The 14,965-nt window shown below is 53.8% G+C and overlaps 1 long non-coding RNA gene across 1 annotated transcript; it reads left to right on the forward strand.

Moving 5' to 3' along the window:
- Window positions 1-1,653: 1,653 nt before the first annotated feature.
- LOC121273020 lies at window positions 1,654-13,952 on the forward strand. The gene is made up of 3 exons (XR_005941940.1): window positions 1,654-1,873; window positions 2,625-2,723; window positions 13,862-13,952. It is a non-coding gene; the product is annotated as an uncharacterized LOC121273020 (long non-coding RNA).
- Window positions 13,953-14,965: the final 1,013 nt, after the last annotated feature.

Genomic DNA, 14,965 nt, shown 5'->3' on the forward strand with positions numbered 1-14,965 from the left:
AGGTTACAGAGATAGGGAGGGGGTGTAGGGGCTGGAGCAGGTTATAGAGATAGAGAGGGGGTGTAGGGGCTGGAGGAGGTTACAGAGATAGGGAGGGGTGTAGGGGCTGGAGGAGGTTACAGAGATATTGAGTGTTATAGGGGCTGGAGGAGGTTACAGAGATAGGGAGGGGTGTAGGGATTGGAGGAGGTTACAGAGATAGGGAGGGTTGTAGGGGCTGGAGGAGATTACAGAGATAGGGAGGGGGTGTAGGGGCTGGAGGAGGTTACAGAGATAGGGAGGGGTGTAGGGGCTGGAGGAGGTTACAGAGATAGTGAGTGTTATAGGGGCTGGAGGAGGTTACAGAGATAGGGAGGGGTGTAGGGGCTGGAGGAAGTTACAGAGATAGTGAGGGTTATAGGGGCTGGAGCAGGTTACAGAGATAGGGAGGGGTGTAGGGGCTGGAGGAGGTTACAGAGATAGGGAGGGGTGTAGGGGCTGGAGGAGGTTACAGAGATAGGGAGGGGTGTAGGGGCTTGAGGAGGTTACAGAGATAGGGAGGGGTGTAGGATCTTGAGGAAGTTACAGAGATAGGGAGGGGTGTAGGTGCTGGAGGAGGTGACAGAGATAGGGAGGGTTGTAGGGGCTGGAGGAGGTTACAGAGATAGGGAGGGTTGTAGGGGCTGGAGGAGGTTACAGAGATAGGGAGGGGTGTAGGGGCTGGAGGAGGTTACAGAGATAGGGAGGGTTGTAGGGGCTGGAGGAGGTGACAGAGATAGGGAGGGTTGTAGGGGCTGGAGGAGGTTACAGAGATAGGGAGGGTTGTAGGGGCTGGAGGAGGTGACAGAGATAGGGAGGGTTGTAGGGGCTGGAGGAGGTTACAGAGATAGGGAGGGTTGTAGGGGCTGGAGGAGGTGACAGAGATAGGGAGGGTTGTAGGGGCTGGAGGAGGTTACAGAGATAGGGAGGGGTGTAGGGGCTGGAGGAGGTAACAGAGATAGGGAGGGTTGTAGGGGCTGGAGGAGGTAACAGAGATAGGGAGGGTTGTAGGGGCTGGAGGAGGTTACAGAGATAGGGAGGGTTGTAGGGGCTGGAGGAGGTTACAGAGATAGGGAGGGGTGTAGGGGCTGGAGGAGGTAACAGAGATAGGGATGAGGACGAAAAGTTTAAAATAGTTGCTTTTTGGGGAGGTAGCGAACAGAGAGGGAGGGCATGAGGGTTGAACGGGACTTGGTGAGAACTGGAACATGGGGTTGCTGTGGACATTTGGGTAACTCAATCTGATACAAGCTCCCTCCATGAGCCTTTGGACACGGGGACGTGAGTGGAGAGTGTCAGGACTGAGGTGGACATGGCAGTGGCTGAGGGTGATACAAGGGATTGAGCTGCAGAACACATTGTTCAGATTCGGATGGGAGAGGCAGGCTAGAGGGGCTGAATGGCTTCTCCCCCCTACACCCCCCCCCCCCCCCCCCCCCCCCCCCCTCACCAGTGCCTAAGTTTGGGCCTCATGTTGCAACAATGCAGCCCATTCTCCCTCTCCAGCCTTTTACAGAACAGGGGAACCCAGCCCAGGGTTGTGTAATGTAAAGAATTATTAATCCAGAGGCTTTGCAAAGTGTGAGCTGAGCTCTTGCGGCTTCCGTAGAGCTGCTGGTATGCGTTACAATTTCTGTTTCGCATTTTTCTCTCTCTCTGTAATCTGAAACTCTGGACATTTCCCGGAAGAATCCAGTGGAGAGCCGCCAGAAAAGGGAGAAATCGAGAGAGGGAAGCAACCAAACTCCGGATTGGAGCCACACAGTGGGAAAGCAAACACTGGGTAGCTACTGCAGGAATAGATCGGATAAACCCCCCATCAAATGTGTGCCCGGAAAGCAACTAGATTGAAAAAGTGAGTGGCCCAGAACTCGCAGGGGGTTCCCAGCGGTTGGTGAAGTGACGACTAGACGCCCTCCTACAAGTTTATTTGTCTGTTTTGGGGACATTTTTTTTTTCCAAAACTCACCCTCCCACAACCCCCTCCCCCCCCCCACCCCCCGCAATCTCTCCCAACCCCGTGTCCAAGTTGGAAACGAATGAAGCTGAGTATAGAATCTGCAACATTGTATCTGACATTGACAGGCGAAACCTGCAACATTGTATCCGAAATCGACAAGAAGATTTTGCAACATTGTATCCGAAATCGACAAGGGGGAATTCTGTAACATTGTATCCGAAATCGACAAGGGGGATTCTGTAACGTTGTATCCGAAATCGACAAGGGGGATTTTGTAACATTGTATCTGAAATCGACAAGGGGGATTCTGTAACATTGTATCCGAAATCGATAAGGGGAATTCTGTAACATTGTATCCGAAATCGATAAGGGGGATTCTGTAACATTGTATCTTCAGCAGGAATCTGCATCACTCGAAATTGACAGGATTGTCCCCTGAAATTGACCAGAAATCCCCCAACCTTGGAGCTTGAAATTGACAAGTGATCTGCCAAGCCGTGCCCGCCTCCCCCACACCCGCCCCCACCTCTTCCCCCACCCTTCTTCTTTGGCATGTTTTCAGAGAATTCTGTCTCCATTGCAATGTATCTACCACTCAAAGGCTGAGATTGCAGATATTTAACCCTGGAAATATATTTTGGAACAGGTTTTCTTTACAAAATAGAACAAAACCAAATTCAAACTGAAGCCATGGACGACAGCACAGAGGAGGAGAGCTGCACTGTGAAACATGAACTGAAAAATGGTGAGCCTGATATTTTGTGGAATTTTTATTCACATTGTAAAAGAAACCCCACAAGTGGGTTCCACATCGACACAGTTTATTTTTGGCTCAATGTTTTCCTCCTTCTGATGCTTGGAGTGTGGGCAGGGGGGGTTGGTGAGCAGGATGTCCTTGGTGAGGCATGGGTACATCCTGATCCAGCGGGCATTTTCCTACGTGGGCCCCAGATTGGGCACCTCGACTGTGGTAGGAATTGCCGTGGTGGGCAGGGTCGGTCGGGTGGTTTTGCCAGGGGGTGGGGGGAGGGGGTGAAGATCGCTGAGTAGCCTGGCGAACTGAGAGGGGACTCTCTGCGCCTGATTGGCCGGTGCCGGCTGGAAGCAGGGGCCAATCGGGGCTTTGGGTTAATAGCGCCCCAAATCTCACCATTTTGGCTTTAAAGTCCCTGGAGAGGTGGGAAGTAGGCAAGGTCCCATTTTAACACCTGACTGCGGAGTGCAGGGCTGTATGGGAAGATGCACGGATCGGGCAGCTTCCCTCCCCTGGAGATGGGATTTCCCAACTATCCAAACTCACCCATTCTCAGGAACCACCAGACACGCAAGAGGAGGAACTGACTGCTATTTGTGTGACTGGACAACAAAAAAGACAGGGCTTTCATTTCCATAGTGCCTCTCTCCTCCCCAGCAACCGATGGAGGAGATTTTTTTGAAGTGCGGTGACCACCCCACCCCCCCCCACCCTCCCGGGGAGTGATGCAGGAAACACAGCGGCCCCATTTGTGCACAGCAAGATCCCGCACGCAGCACAGTGTGATGCTGACTGGCATCACCTCCCACCCACCTCCCCGATCATCTGTTTTCAAGCAAGATTGGTATAAGGGGACATACATGGCCCCCGGACACTAAGAGGGGGCTCTTATTAGTGGCTGTGGGATCTTTTACATCCACCTGAGGAGGTTAAAATGGCAAACAGCACCTATGGCAGTGCAGCACTCCCTCGGCACCTGGCTCGGGGTGTGTCAGACTTTTTAAAGGTTCATTCTGGGGATGTGGGTGCTGCTGGCTGGGCCCAGCATTTATTGCCCATCCCTAATTGCCCCTTGAGAAGGTGGGGGTTGGGCCTCCTTCTTGGACTGCTGCAGCCCCTGGGGAGTAGGTACACCCACCGTGCTGTTAGGGAGGAGGCACCAGTGAGGAGGAGCTGTGTGGGGTGAGCCAAGACACTTACCCAGCGGTGAGTGCTCAGGAATAAGGCTCTGGCCCTGAAAGGGTTTCTTGCCTGTTCTAGTTTGGTGTGCCTGTGGAATGAGTGAGTATCTCTCCCTCTTGCCTCTGGGTCAGATAGTCAGGGGCCCACTCCAGAGATTTGAGTTTATAATCCAGGCTGACACCCCTCAGTGCCAGTTCACCCCCTAACCCAATGATCAGTCTGCTCCTAGTTATACAGGCTCGAGTGAGTGCTTCAGCAATGCCTGCCATCTGCATACATTCAGATACAAAAAAATTATATAATTAATGGTGCTGAGGGAGTGCTGCTCTGTCAGAGGTGCTGTCTTTCAAGATGAGATGTTAAACCTAAGTCCCCGTCTGCCCTCTCGGGTGGGGGTAAAAGATCCCACGGCCACTTTTGGAAGAAGAGCAGGGGGGAGTTCTCCCCGGTGTCCTGGGGCCGATATTTATCCCTCAACCAACACCACTAAGAACAGACGATCCGGGTCACTATCACATCGCGAGAAGTGATGCATTTTGGTAGGGAGAACATGGAGAGACAATATAACATAAACTCGAAAAGGGGGGTGCAGGAGCAGAGGAGTATTTATGTGTATAAATTGTGGGATCTTGCTGTGCGCAAATTGGCTGCCCCGTTTCCTACGTTACAGCAGGGAAGCAAACTCCAGCGAGCGCTCCATTGACTGTGAGGTGGTTTGGGGGGGGGGGGGGTCCTGAGGTGGGGAGAGGCGCTAGAGGAATGCAGTCCTGCCGTGACTGAGGGCACCGAGGTGTGGGCAAAGCCACTTCCGTTGAGGTTGGCGCAGTGCCTGCGAAAACTGATCTACCCTTTGGGGGGGCGGGGGGGGTGGGTGTTGTGCCAGGGGCAGGGGGGGAGGGGGGATGGTGCTGCTCACTCCTCAGTCAAGTCCACCGGCGCAGTTCAGGCGCCGGCCAGCAGTGGGCAGCATGATGAGTCACTTCTCCACCTCCCCTGCCCCCCACCAGTGGCACTCTGCCTCCCCAAGAGGGTGCCTGCCCTCCAGCAGACAGGAAGCGAGGTGGCAATTCCAAACCTCGGCTGAAAGAGCTTCAAAGGGACAAAAAACGGGGTTGCAGGAATTGTGGACAAGCGGCAGGTGAAAGTTAACCCAAAGAAGCGAGAAGTGATGCATTTTGGCAGGGAGAACGTGGAGAGACAATACAACATAAACTCGGAAAGGGGGGGTGCAGGAGCAGAGGAGTATTTATGTGTATAATCCATGGGAGGTGGCAGGACAGGTTGAGAGAGCGGTTAATAAAATCTACAGTATCCTGGGCTTTATTAATAGGGGCAGAGAGTACCAGAGCAAGGAGGTTGTGTTGAGATTGTATCAGTCACTAGTTCGGCCTCAGTTGGAGTATTGTGTCCAGTTCTGGATGCCACACTTTAGGAAGGATGTAAAGGCACTGGAGAGAGTGCGGTAAAGATTCAGGGGAATGGTATATTTATACTCGATGGAGTTTAGAAGGATGAGGGGGGGATCTGATTGAAACTTACAGAATACTAAAAGGCCTGGATAGAGTGGACGTGGGGAAGATGTTTCCATTAGTAGGAGGGACTAGGACCCGAGGGCACAGCCTCAGAGTAAAGGGAAGACCTTTTAGAACAGAGATGAGGAGAAACTTCTTTAGCCAGAGAGTGGTGAATCTATGAAATTCATTGCCACAGAAGGCTGTGGAGGCCAGGTCATTTAGTGTATTTAAGACCGAGATAGATAGGTTCTTGATTGGTAAGGGGATCAAAGGTTACGGGGAGAAAGCGGGAGAATGGGGTTGAGAAACTTATCAGCCATGATTGAATGGCGGAGCAGACTCGATGGGCCAAATGGCCTAATTTCTGCTCCTATGTCTTATGGTCTTATGGTTCCAGGGATGAGGGGCTTCAGTTATGAATTTAGATTGGAGAAGCTGGGGCTGTTTTGCTTGGAGGAGAGAAGGATGAGAGGGGGATTTGATAAGAGGTGTCCAAAACCGGGAGGGGCCGGGACAGAGTCGATTAGCGGGGAGACTGTTCCCGCTTGCGAAAGGAGCGAGAACGAGAGGGGGGAGGGGGGGGGCACGAGATTTAAAGTCGTTGGTAAAAGAGGCAATAGCGACAAGGGAAGAAACCTTTTCACACAGCGAGTGGTTGGGATCTGGAATGCGCTGCCTGACAGTGTGGGTGGAGGCAGGTTCATTCGAGGCTTTCATGAGGGAATGGGGTTATTATCTGGAAAGGAAGAATGTGCAGGGTTACGGGGAGAAGGCGGGGAGGGCTGGGATTATGTGAGTTATTCTTACAGAGAGCTGGCAATGGATGTGATGGGCTGAATGGCCTCCCTCTGTGCTGTAACAGTCCTACGGTTGTAGATCTTTGACAACGTTACTGCACCAGCTCCAAAGCAGCTTGCTGTGGTTGTCGCTGTTGCAAAGTAGCGGCGGCTAGTTTGTGCACAGCAAGATCCCACACACACAACCAAAAAAAAGCACTCATCTCCATCTCACCTGTTTGGGGGCATTGACTGAGGGATGAATATCGACCAGGGCTGGCCCAGCACCTCACTGAGATGGGGGGGGGTGGGGCGGGGAGCCATGGGAAACTTCACGTTCTCTAGTGAGGGCAGCGGCACAGCTGTATCATCACTGGGCGAGTAATCCAGGGCAAAGCTCCGGTGACCCGGGTTCGAATCCCCCCATAGCAGGAATTTGAATTCAATTAAAGGGGAAAAATGTCAGGAATTAAAAGTCCATGAAAATGTTGTTGTAAAAAAAACTTATCTGGTGACGTAATGTCCCCTTTAGGGAGGGAAATCTGCTGTCCTTACCTGGTCTGGGCCTACATGTGACTCCAGACCCCACAGCGATGGGGTTGACTCTTAAAAATGCCCCCTGAATTAGGGATGGGTAATAAATGCTGGCCTAGCCACTGACGCCTGCATCCCACAAACAAAAGGGCGGTGGGCTGGGGTTTAACATTTCACCTCTGACAGTGCAGCACTCCCTCAGGCCGCGAGTGCCGGTTCCCCTCGGTGTGCCCTTGATCTCTGTCTGTCTCTGTCTCTCTTTTATCCCTGCCCCAAGCACTTGCCGGTTTCCACACCGGATGGGGCTTTCTATCCTCTGGGTGGATCCAGGTGAGCTGTGTGTGAGTCATGCTGCCTTTGGGAGGATCTGGGTGGGTCAGGAGTTGAGCAACAAAGGGAACTTGTGCAGCCTCTGCAGCCACGGGCCTGGGCTGGTCCTTTGCAGACTCGGACTAACCCACCTCCCCCCCCCACCACCCCCCCAACTTTAGGAGAGACACAGGAAGTACTGGAGATTCCCCGGGATCACGCCCAGGCCCGATGTCAACGTCTGTCTAAAATCCAGCTTTTTTTAAAAAAAAACATTTAGAACTCGGCTGATTGGCTGTGGAGGGCATCGCTGCTGAAGCCGCCTCGCCCACTGGGCGTTTGTCCGGTGCTGGGTGGTGGGCACAAATCTGGCCACGAGACACCTCCCCCCCGCCAGTCCGCTCCCACTCCCAATCCCCCGGTCTACCTATACCCTGCTGATCCCAGGGGTGCTGAGACCAATTGTCAACACACCCTGACATGAAGTGAGAAAAGGTTGAATGGAAATTCCTGCAGCATTCAGGGCAGAGAGTGCACAGATTCATCAGCCCATCCTCTCTCTCTCTCTCTCTCTCTCTCTCTCTCTCTCTCTCCACCATCCCTCACGTGTTCCCTCTCTCTATCACCCTTCTCTCTCTCCCTCATGCTCCCTCTCAGGCCCTCACATGTTCAGTCTCTCCACCATCCCTCTCTCTCTCCACCATCCCTCCCTCTCTCTGTCCGCTATTCGTTCTCTCTCCTCCCCCACCCCTTGATAGCTTTCTGCAACCCTCTCACCGCAGATTCTAGGCCTGTGTCTGGTGGTTAGCCTGCTATCAGAGGTGAAGCCTGGTCCTGAGCGGGGGCCTGCAGATGTAGGGGAGGGGGAATAGCCCTGGTGGTGAGGCCTGGTGCAGCAGGTGAGGCCTGGTCCGGAAGGGGAGGCCCGGTGCGGGAGGTGAGGCTCAATCAGGGAGGTGAGGCTCGGTGCAGGAGGTGAGGCTCGGTCTGGGAGGTGAGGCTCGGTGTGGGAGGTGAGGCCTGGTGCAGGAGGTGAGGCCTGGTGCGTGAGGTGAGGCCTGGTATGGGAGGTGAGGCTTGGTGCTGGAGGTGAGGCCTGGTGCAGGAGGTGAGGCCTGGTGCGTGAGGTGAGGCCTGGTATGGGAGGTGAGGCTTGGTGCAGGAGGTGAGGCCTGATGTGGGAGGTGAGGCCTGGTGTGGGAGGTGAGGCCTGGTGCGTGAGGTGAGGCCTGGTGTGGGAGGTGAGGCTTGGTGCGTGAGGTGAGGCCTGGTGTGGGAGGTGAGGCCTGGTGCGTGAGGTGAGGCCTGGTGTGGGAGGTGAGGCCTGGTGCGTGAGGTGAGGCCTGGTGTGGGAGGTGAGGCTCAGTGTGTGAGGTGAGGCTCGCTGCTGGAGGTGAGGCCTGGTGCAAGAGGTGAGGCCTGATGTGGGAGGTGAGGCTCGGTGTGGGAGGTGAGGCTTGGTGCGGGAGGTGAGGCCTGGTGCAGGAGGTGAGGCCTGGTGTGTGAGGTGAGGCCTGGTGTGGGAGGTGAGGCCTGGTGCGTGAGGTGAGGCCTGGTGTGGGAGGTGAGGCCTGGTGCGTGAGGTGAGGCCTGGTGTGGGAGGTGAGGCCTGGTGCGTGAGGTGAGGCCTGGTGTGGGAGGTGAGGCTCAGTGTGTGAGGTGAGGCTCGCTGCTGGAGGTGAGGCCTGGTGCAGGAGGTGAGGCCTGATGTGGGAGGTGAGGCTTGGTGCTTGAGGTGAGGCCTGGTGTGGGAGGTGAGGCCTGGTGCGTGAGGTGAGGCCTGGTGTGGGAGGTGAGGCCTGGTGCGTGAGGTGAGGCCTGGTGTGGGAGGTGAGGCCTGGTGCGTGAGGTGAGGCCTGGTGTGGGAGGTGAGGCTCAGTGTGTGAGGTGAGGCTCGCTGCTGGAGGTGAGGCCTGGTGCAGGAGGTGAGGCCTGATGTGGGAGGTGAGTCTTGGTACGTGAGGTGAGGCCTGGTGTGGGAGGTGAGGCCTGGTGCGTGAGGTGAGGCCTGGTGTGGGAGGTGAGGCCTGGTGCGTGAGGTGAGGCCTGGTGTGGGAGGTGAGGCCTGGTGCGTGAGGTGAGGCCTGGTGTGGGAGGTGAGGCTCAGTGTGTGAGGTGAGGCTCGCTGCTGGAGGTGAGGCCTGGTGCAAGAGGTGAGGCCTGATGTGGGAGGTGAGGCCTGGTGTGGGAGGTGAGGCCTGGTGTGGGAGGTGAGGCTCAGTGTGTGAGGTGAGGCTCGCTGCTGGAGGTGAGGCCTGGTGCAAGAGGTGAGGCCTGGTGCGTGAGGTGAGGCCTGGTGCGTGAGGTGAGGCCTGGTGTGGGAGGTGAGGCTCAGTGTGTGAGGTGAGGCTCGCTGCTGGAGGTGAGGCCTGGTGCAAGAGGTGAGGCCTGGTGCGTGAGGTGAGGCCTGGTGTGGGAGGTGAGGCCTGGTGCGTGAGGTGAGGCCTGGTGTGGGAGGTGAGGCCTGGTATGGGAGGTGAGGCTTGGTGCAGGAGGTGAGGCCTGGTGCGTGAGGTGAGGCCTGGTATGGGAGGTGAGGCTTGGTGCTGGAGGTGAGGCCTGGTGCAGGAGGTGAGGCCTGGTGCGTGAGGTGAGGCCTGGTATGGGAGGTGAGGCTTGGTGCAGGAGGTGAGGCCTGATGTGGGAGGTGAGGCCTGGTGTGGGAGGTGAGGCCTGGTGCGTGAGGTGAGGCCTGGTGTGGGAGGTGAGGCTTGGTGCGTGAGGTGAGGCCTGGTGTGGGAGGTGAGGCCTGGTGCGTGAGGTGAGGCCTGGTGTGGGAGGTGAGGCCTGGTGCGTGAGGTGAGGCCTGGTGTGGGAGGTGAGGCTCAGTGTGTGAGGTGAGGCTCGCTGCTGGAGGTGAGGCCTGGTGCGTGAGGTGAGGCCTGGTGTGGGAGGTGAGGCTTGGTGCGTGAGGTGAGGCCTGGTGTGGGAGGTGAGGCCTGGTGCGTGAGGTGAGGCCTGGTGTGGGAGGTGAGGCCTGGTGCGTGAGGTGAGGCCTGGTGTGGGAGGTGAGGCTCAGTGTGTGAGGTGAGGCTCGCTGCTGGAGGTGAGGCCTGGTGCAAGAGGTGAGGCCTGATGTGGGAGGTGAGGCTCGGTGTGGGAGGTGAGGCTTGGTGTGTGAGGTGAGGCCTGGTGTGGGAGGTGAGGCCTGGTGCGTGAGGTGAGGCCTGGTGTGGGAGGTGAGGCCTGGTGCGTGAGGTGAGGCCTGGTGTGGGAGGTGAGGCCTGGTGCGTGAGGTGAGGCCTGGTGTGGGAGGTGAGGCTCAGTGTGTGAGGTGAGGCTCGCTGCTGGAGGTGAGGCCTGGTGCAGGAGGTGAGGCCTGATGTGGGAGGTGAGGCTTGGTGCTTGAGGTGAGGCCTGGTGTGGGAGGTGAGGCCTGGTGCGTGAGGTGAGGCCTGGTGTGGGAGGTGAGGCCTGGTGCGTGAGGTGAGGCCTGGTGTGGGAGGTGAGGCCTGGTGCGTGAGGTGAGGCCTGGTGTGGGAGGTGAGGCTCAGTGTGTGAGGTGAGGCTCGCTGCTGGAGGTGAGGCCTGGTGCAGGAGGTGAGGCCTGATGTGGGAGGTGAGGCTTGGTGCGTGAGGTGAGGCCTGGTGTGGGAGGTGAGGCCTGGTGCGTGAGGTGAGGCCTGGTGTGGGAGGTGAGGCCTGGTGCGTGAGGTGAGGCCTGGTGTGGGAGGTGAGGCCTGATGTGGGAGGTGAGGCTCGGTGTGGGAGGTGAGGCTCGGTGCAGGAGGTGAGGCTCAGTCCGGGAGGTGAGGCTCGGTGTGGGAGGTGAGGCTCGGTGCAGGAGGTGAGGCTCAGTCCGGGAGGTGAGGCTCGGTGTGGGAGTTGAGGCTCAGTGTGGGAGGTGAGGCTCAGTCCGGGAGGTGAGGCTCGGTGTGGGAGATGAGGCTCGGTGTGGGAGATGAGGCTCAGTCCAGAGATCAGGCAGTTAGGCATGGACCCTAGGGCATTATCTCTTACCACTGCTATGATTTTCTTCACTGGCCTCAGCGGTTTCCTGGAGAGCATCACATCTGGAAGACTCCCGGGATACCCTGCCAGGCAAGAAAGTCCAATTTAAAAACAACAAGGCCTCTTTGCTAATGTAAATACAGATTATTACTGACAACTCCCTCAGGGCAGCACAGGCATGTAAAACATGAAGACAATTATACTTGAGTGGTTTCAAAGGTGCTTCAAACAGTATTTAAAGGCCCCGGAGACGTAACGCTGCACCTAACCAGAGGGAGAAATACTTTCGCAAAATAATAGCAGAGCAGTAAATTGTTTATTCGATACCTTTCCTCGCACTATCCTAACTCTCCCATCAGATCCCATTCCTCTAGTCCCCTAACACACCCAACAGGCACCCGGGAGTGAGTTACAGACTGGAATCAAATCGAGGGGTTCGGGGGATTTCTATATAGAATAATAGATACCCGGGAGTGAATTTCTTTTTTTTTATTGATGGGATGTGGGGCTTCGCTGGCTGGGCCAGCATTTATTGCCCCTTGAGAAGATGGTGGGGAGCTTCCTTCCTGAAGCGCCGCAGTCCACATGTGTGTCTGTCAGTGTGTGTGTGTGTTTGAGAGTGTGTGTGTGTGTGTATGTGTGTGTGTGTCAGTGTGTAGGTGTGTGTGAGCACATCAGTGTGTCTGAGTGTATATGTGTGTGTGAATGTGAGAGAGTTTGTGTGTGTATGTCTATGTGTATATGCATATGTGTTTCTGTGTATATGTGTTTGCATGTGTGTGTGTATGTTTCAGCATGTGTGAGTGTGTGTTTGAGAGTTTGAGTGTTTGAGAGTGTGTGTGACTGAGTGTGTGTTTGTGTGTGTGTGCATGTTTGAGAGTGTGTGTTTGAGCGTGTGTGTTTGACAGTGTGAGTGTGTGTGTGTTTGAGAGTGTTGTGTTTGAGCATGTGTGTTTGACAGTGTGAGTGTGTGTGTTTGAGTGTGCGAGTGTTTGATTGTGTGTGTATGTGTGTGTTTGAGTGTGTGTGTTTGACAGTGTGAGTGTGTGTGTGTTTGACAGTGTGTGTGTTTGACAGTGTGAGTGTGTGTGTTTGAGAGTGTTGTGTTTAAGCGTGTGTGTTTGACAGTGTGAGTGTGTGTGTTTGAGAGTGTGTGTGTTTGAGTGTGCGAGTGTTTGAATGTGTGTGTGTATGTGTGTGTTTGAGTGTGTGTGTGTTTGACAGTGTGAGTGTGTGTGTTTGAGTATGTGTCAGTGTGTATGTCGGAGAGTGAGTATGTTTGAGCATGCATGTGTTTGAGAGTATGAGAGTATGTGTTTGAGTGTTTGTATGTGTGTGTGTGTTTGAGAGTGTGAGTGTGTGCTTGAGCATGTGTGTTTGACAGTGTGAGTGTGTGTGTGTTTGAGAAAGCGTGTGTTTGAGCGTGTGTGTTTGACAGTGTGAGTGTGTGTGTGTTTGAGAGTGTGTGTTTGAGTGTGCGAGTGTTTATGTGTGTGAGTGTGTGTGTGTTTGAGTGTGTGTGTTTGACAGTGTGAGTGTGTGTGTCTGAGAGTGTATATGTTTGAGAGTGTGAGTGTTTGAATGTGTGTGTGTGTGTGTGTTTGACAGTGTGAGTGTGTGTGTGTTTGAGAGTGTGTGTGTTTGAAAGTGTGAGTGTTTGAATGTGTGAGTGTTTGAATGTGTGTGTGAGTGTGTGTGTTTGACAGTGTGAGTGTGTGTGTGTTTGAGAGTGTGTGTTTGAGTGTGTGAGTGTTTGAATATGTGTGTGAGTATGTGTGTGTTTGAGTGTGGGTGTTTGACAGTGTGAGTGTGTGTGTCTGAGAGTGTGTGTTTGAGAGTGTGTGTGTTTGACAGTGTGAGTGTGTGTGTGTTTGAGAGTATGTGTGTTTGACAGTGTGAGTGTGTGTGTGTTTGAGAGTGTGTGTGTTTGAGAGTGAGTGTTTGAATGTGTGTGTGAGTGTGTGTGTTTGACAGTGTGAGTGTGTGTGTGTTTGACAGTGTGTGTTTGAGTATGTGAGTGTTTGAATATGTGTGTGAGTGTGTGTGTGTTTGAGTGTGGGTGTTTGACAGTGTGAGTGTGTGTGTCTGAGAGTGTATATGTTTGAGAGTGTGTGTTTGACAGTGTGAGTGTGTGTGTGTTTGAGAGTGTGTGTGTTTGAGAGTGAGTGTTTGAATGTGTATGTGAGTGTGTGTGTTTGACAGTGTGAGTGTGTGTGTGTTAGAGAGTGTGTGTTTGAGTGTGTGAGTGTGTGTGTGTTTGAGAGTGTGTGTGTTTGAGAGTGTGAGTGTTTGAATGTGTGTGAGTGTGTGTGTTTGACAGTGTGAGTGTGTGTGTGTTTGACAGTGTGTGTTTGAGTGTGTGAGTGTTTGAATATGTGTGTGAGTGTGTGTGTGTTTGAGTGTGGGTGTTTGACAGTGTGAGTGTGTGTGTCTGAGAGTGTATATGTTTGAGAGTGTGTGTTTGACAGTGTGAGTGTGTGTGTGTTTGAGAGTGTGTGTGTTTGAGAGTGAGTGTTTGAATGTGTATGTGAGTGTGTGTGTTTGACAGTGTGAGTGTGTGTGTGTTAGAGAGTGTGTGTTTGAGTGTGTGAGTGTGTGTCTGTTTGAGAGTATGTGTGTTTGACAGTGAGTGTGTGTGTTTGAGTATGTGTCAGTGTGTATGTTTGAGAGTCAGTATGTTTGAGCATGCATGTGTTTGAGAGTGTGAGAGTACGTGTTTGAGTGTTTGTATGTGTGTGAGTGTGTGTGTGTTTGAGAATATGTGAGTGTGTTTGATGGTGTGTGTGTGTTTAAGAGTGTGTGTGTGTGATGGTGTCTAGGCCTGACTGACTCTCAATCTTTGGATCTCTTCTCCCTTTTACAGCAAACCTAACGGGACACACAGAGAAAGTGGGAATCGGGAACTTCGAGCTTCTAAAGGTCCTGGGAACAGGAGGTGAGGTCCAAACAGGTTAAAGGATATGTTGGCATGGATGTGAACTGGGACAGTGTAGGGGCAGCTTTACTCTCTATCTAAACACGTGCTGTACCCGTCCTGGGAGTGTTTGATGGGGAAAGTGTAGAGGGAAATTTCCTTTGTATCTAACCCCGTGCTGTACCTGTCCTGGGAGTGTTTGATGGGGACAGTGTAGAGGGTGCTTTACTCTGTATCTAACCCCGTGCTGTACCTGTCCTGCGAGTGTTTTATGGGGACAGTGTGGAGGGAGCTTTACTCTGTATCTAACCGGTGCTGTACCTGTCCTGGGAGTGTTTGTTGGTGAAAGTGTAGAGGGAGTTTTACTCTGTATCTAACCCCGTGCTGTACCTCTCCTGGGAGAATTTGATGGGGCAGTGTAGGGGAAACTTTACTCTGTATCTAACCCTGTGCTGTACCTGTCCTGGGAGTGTTTGATGGGGACAGTGTAGAGGGAGATTTACTCTGTATCTAACCCCGTGCTGTACCTGTCCTGGGAGTGTTTGATGGGGACAGTGTAGAGGGAGCTTTACACTGTATCTAACCCCGTGCTGTACCTGTCCTTGGAGTGTTTGATAAGGACAGTATAGAGGGACATTTGCTCTGTATCTAATCCTGTGCTGTACCTGTCCTGGGAGTGTTTGATGGGGACGGTGTAGAGGGAGCTTTACTCTGTATCTAAACCCGTGCTGTACCTGTCCTAGGAGTGTTTGATGGGGACAGTGTAGAGGGGGTTTTTCGCTGTATCTAACCCCGTGCTGTACCTGTCCAGGGAGTATTTGATGGGGACAGTGTAGAGGGAGCTTTACTCTGTATCTAACCCCGTGCTGTTCCTGTCCTGGGAGTGTTTGATGGGGACAGTGTAGAGGGAGCTTTACTCTGTATCTAACCCCGTGCTGTACCTGTCCTGGGAGTGTTTGATGGGGACAGTGTAGACTGAGATTTACTCTGTATCTAACCCCGTGCTGTACCTGTCCTGGGAGTGTTTGATGGGGACAGTGTACAGGGAAATTT

Source organism: Carcharodon carcharias, chromosome 37, assembly GCF_017639515.1.
Source record: "Carcharodon carcharias isolate sCarCar2 chromosome 37, sCarCar2.pri, whole genome shotgun sequence".
Classification (NCBI taxonomy): domain Eukaryota; kingdom Metazoa; phylum Chordata; class Chondrichthyes; order Lamniformes; family Lamnidae; genus Carcharodon; species Carcharodon carcharias.